The sequence below is a fragment of the Stylophora pistillata genome, chromosome 14, assembly GCF_964205215.1.
Source record: "Stylophora pistillata chromosome 14, jaStyPist1.2, whole genome shotgun sequence".
Taxonomy (NCBI): domain Eukaryota; kingdom Metazoa; phylum Cnidaria; class Anthozoa; order Scleractinia; family Pocilloporidae; genus Stylophora; species Stylophora pistillata.
In genome coordinates, this window is record NC_142532.1 from 21,649,542 (window position 1) to 21,654,541 (window position 5,000).

General features: G+C 38.9%; 1 protein-coding gene across 2 annotated transcripts in view; it reads left to right on the top strand.

Moving 5' to 3' along the window:
- The window catches only part of LOC111319124 (uncharacterized), a 14,953-nt gene extending 12,185 nt beyond the window's left edge, over positions 1-2,768 (top strand). For both annotated transcript variants that reach the window (XM_088745058.1, XM_022921954.2), the window contains exon 5: positions 1-2,768. This exon is cut by the window's left edge and continues 6,927 nt beyond it. The gene's annotated coding sequence lies outside the window, so the exon portion shown is untranslated.
- The last annotated feature ends 2,232 nt before the right edge of the window (positions 2,769-5,000 follow it).

The window sequence follows — 5,000 nt, forward strand, 5'->3', positions numbered from 1 at the left end:
TCATTAAATCCCCTGATGAGTGGGCGACCACGAAAAAGGCTCGTAGGGATGAACTTGTAGTTTACTTGTCTTTTTCCTCCCACAATATATACTTCGCTCTACTTCTATGTATTGAGCACTGTTCTACGAAAATCAAGTTATATATATATATATATATATATATATAACTGCAGACAGAGCTGTTTCGGCCTTCTGGGCCTCATCGGTGCAGTGCTGATGCTAGGATGGAGGAGAACCGAGACGGTCACCCCAAACGACGCAACGTTTGTGGTATCGTCTAAGCCATGCCACTGACCGTAAATATCGATCTCTATGTAATATGACCTCTATTTTACCTCTGCGAAAACGACGCGAAGTACCTTATTTCAATGGGTCACTATTCAGACTTAACACAACAACATAACAAGAAACTAAGCACACAAAATTAAAAAGCAGGATTGCATCGCGTTGTAGCGTACGAAGTTGCATAATTTTTCATTTCTTTACGGAGGACAACGGCCATCTAGGCGTATTTTGAACTTTTCGATTTTTCGGAGAAAAAAAGCGCGATAGAACTTTTTGCTATAATTTTCGAAAAGGTTCATTAAAAGGGTCCTTTAGAAAAAATAAAATGAATTACGATATTTTGCAACTGTCAGCGGATTCTCGATATTTACGGTCAGTGGCTCTTAACACTCGTTTTCAAAAACGTTTCAGTTATCTTTTCCCATTAAAAAAGTTTCGTTTAGTTTAGTTTAATACATTCGCCACAGTTCAACAAATACAATAACTAATCTACATTGCACAGTACCAAGAAAGAAAAAGTAAAAATGGAGTAGCAGGAGAGAGGAACAGAACTTTCGTCCCAATTGACACCTAACCCCTATTATATAACAGAAAAGTAAAAGGATTCAATAAAAAGGCTAAAAAGAGTTACAAGAAAGGCAAGTTATTTAAGATTATAAAATACTAACCTGGAGGACTGTATGAGTCAAGTTTGGAAAAGTATAGGTTGTTTAATTTAGATTTAAATGTTGGGAGCAAGGTTATACATTTAATTTTGGGTGGAAAAGTATTCCACAGTCCTGCAGACCTATTAAAAAAAATTCTCGAAAGTAGTCCTGTTTTGTGTTTAAATCTTATATTATAATTGTTCGGATCATAGTTGCGGGTTTTGTAACAAGGATTAGAAGTGCACAGATAATCATGGATATCCGTAATTATCAGACAATGTCTTGATTTGAAAAATAGTAGCAGGTCTGAAATCTCTCTGCGGTGTTCCAAGGGTAGTGAAGTTCAGTTTAATAAGTCTCTCACTATAAGAAATGTCTTGGGGATAGCTCAAAATGAACTTCGTTGCCCTACGTTGGACATCTTCTAACAGCTTACGATGCTTGACTGTGTAAGGTGACCACAGGTTACTGTCATATTCCAGTTTAGGTCTCACGAGGGCACACTAGTACAGGAATTTTCTGATGGTGCCGCTGAGACAGGTCCCGGCATGCTCTTTTGATAAGGCCAAGGGTTTTGTTGGCCTTCGCCAAGGTTTTGACATAATGTAATATAGGGATAGTTTTTCAGTTTTTAGTTTTATTAAGAGGATAACTTTACGTTAGCGAATTGGGTAATATGTTACTTGCACCAATCAGATCGCTGCATGATCTATCGCATCATTGGGGCATGTTTGTACTGATGAAACCATCAGGATATTGTCCCTTATGTAAATCATGTCATGAAATTTGCACAGGGTGCCGCCAAGTTTTGCTATGGAACCAACCCTAAGAACAAAGGCTGATAGTTTCTAAAGAAACTGTTTGGGGGCTATGTCGGTGAGGGTAACGAAATAATTTGGATATATCAACAAAGTTGAAATAGTAAATTGGCCACCGTAACGAATACAAAAGCTGACGTTTCGAGCGTTAATTAGCCCTTCGTCGGAGCGAATAGAGGAATTGTGGGTTGTGTGTGCTTTTAAACACGAAGGCGCGCTATATAAGGAAGTCTTCCCTGGGAAGACCTAGGCTCATTTGTCACTTACCGTTGACGTGTGCGGGTCAAATCAAATGCTGGTAGACGAACAAAAGGAGCTAATGAGATATCTATTGTTTACTTCCACCAGCATGGTGGCATGAAGTAACGTGCGAACCGCCTACTTCGGTCTCAAATTTACCGCCACAAACAAAGATAGTTTCCATTGGAGAACGGAAATACAAATCTCAAAAATTTTTTTTTTTTTTTTTTATTACAATTTAATGACACATATAACTTACTTACTTACTTACTTACTTACATTAATAGATAATAATACAAAAGAGTAAAAAGAAAGGTGCCATAAGGATGGTCCGCAAAAGAGATAAATCCCCATGCACGGCAGACCACCTTTAACAAAAAAACAAATCCAAACTAAAGTCAATCAAATCTTGCAGTCAAATAATCCCTTACACCCCTTTTAAAACAAGAAACACTTGGAGCCTGACGGACCGATAGTGGCAGCCCATTCCACATGTGGACAATCCTATTAAAATAGCAAAACCTAAAAGTATCAGTCCTCGCGTAGTTCTTTTTTAATTTAAGTTCGTCCTTACCCCTCAACGAGTATCTTTCCGAATGTGAATAAAATTGGATATAAGAGGATATATCTATATTAATATACCCATTAAGAACTCTATAAAAAAATAGTACGTCAAAAAAGAAGCGTCTGTCCTCTAGAGATAACAGGTTCAGTTTTTCTTTACGAGTGTTGTAATCATCATCAGTTTTTAGAATAAACTTGGTGGCTCTTCGCTGAATCCTTTCCAATTTATTAATGTTTCTAGCCGTGAAGGGTGACCAGACAATAGTACAGTATTCCAATTGGGACCTTACCAAAGCACAGTACAACCTTCTTAACATGTTAACATCTTTCAGACCCTTGCATGTCCTTTTAATAAGGCCAAGAATCTTGTTAGCCTTGCTTGATATCTTATCAACATGAGCATTCCAGGACAACTTGTTACTAGTAACTAATCCAAGATCACAGAATTCAGATGTTTCTTCCAGAGAGCTCTCATTCAGCTTAAGGTCAGAACGAAAAGGCATACTTTTTTTCGTGATACGCATCAATTTGCATTTCTTTACATTAAAATCCATTAGATTTCGCTGACTCCAGATGTGTAGATTATTCAGGTCAGATTGAAAATCATGTTGGTCTGATGTACAGTTTATCAGTCTTGATGTTTTACAATCATCTGCGTACAGTGCGATTGTGTTTCCAGGCATAACCACATCCGGCAAATCACTAATGAAAATTACAAAAAATAATGGCCCTAGTAGGGAGCCCTGTGGTACACCAGATGGGATAACAGACCAGGTAGAACTCTGTCCTTCAATAACAACCCTTTGCTCTCTGTGGGTCAAGTAATCCTCGCACCATCTTAGTAGGCTACCAGAGATGCCGAAATTACACAACTTCAGAAGAAGTATATCATGTGATACTCTGTCAAATGCCTTAGAAAAATCTAAGAACACGACAGCCACCTGTAGTCCATCATCCAAGGCCTTTGTCCACTGATGGTGTGTTAATACCAACTAGGTAGCACACGAGCGACCCCTTATGAAACCATGTTGCCAATTTGTCAGGTAAGGGGCCACATGAGAATATATGGCATTATATACAATCTTCTCTTGGCATTTACTTGGAATCGATAACAGGGATATAGATCGATAATTCTCTACCACATCTTTAGCATCTGATTTAAACACAGGAGTGACATTAGCTCTTTTCCATGAAGAAGGAACTCTCCCACACCTGAACGACAAGTTAAACAGTAGAACTAATGGGTAAGATAGCTCCTCTGCACATTCCCTCAATATCCTCGCAGGAATGCCGTCTACTCCAGTTGCTTTATTAATGTCCAAGTTGCAGAGGATATTCTTAACTTCACTGTACGAAGTGAATACATCCATCAATAAGTTAGGATTAATCACATCAACATGAGAGCTGCCAGAGTTTGATGTTTTTGTAGAGAAAACGGAGCTGAAGAATTCATTGAACAGGGAAGCTTTTTCCACAGGATCTTTTGCAGACCTGGCTTTGCCAGAGTAAGTTATTACTTCTGGCAGTCTCTTGCTCTTGGACTTAAGAGAATGAAAAGACCAAAACTTCCTTGGATTAGTCTTCAGCTTATCCGATAGAGACTTTAAGTACTGGAAATACTTAAAGGAGATAAGACGTTTGGTCTGTTTCCTAAGAAGTTTAAACTTTGTTGTCACCTCGAGAGAAGCATTGGCCCTTAAACGCTTCCACAAGACTTTCTTTTTCCTCACTAACTTTAAGACCTCTTTATCTATCCATGGAGGTCTTGGCTTGCGTCTAAGCTTCATCTTTGGTACATGTTGATTGACTGCCGCGAGAACAAGATCTTGGAAATTCGCCGTACCTGAATCAATATCCTCACAGGATATGTAGGAATCCCATAAAATGTGAGAGAATGTATTTCTTAGACCATCAATGTCAGCTTTATCATATCGGTAAACTAATCTTTGACTGTTTTTCGGCCTATTATGATGAAGACATAAAACAATTTTGAGGAATGCGCCCGCTGTTCACTGCTTTGGAGTAGCTGTAGCTCAAGCTGAGTTGACTCTAAAAGTTCTACATCACACGACGGTTGAATTAAAAATGGTCCAGTGGGACCTAAGGCTCCTTTTATAGCGCGCCTTCGTGTTTAAAGGCAGAAAATGGAGCTATGTTATTGGTGGGAACATGGCAACGAGAAAAACACGAATAAATTAATGGAATGAAAAAGATATACATCGGCGAAACAGGCAGAAGACTAGGTGACCGATTCCGACAACACCTTCGCGACGTGGAAAGGAATGACAAGGACACATCGAAACCGGTCGCTAGACATTTTAATTTACCTAATCATTCTAAGCAACATATGGCAATCTGCGGTCTTTCCTTACACTTAGGTAGCACGGAAAGCCGTAAAACTCTTGAACAAAAGCTCATCTTTCAAATCGGCAGTCTAAATCCCACA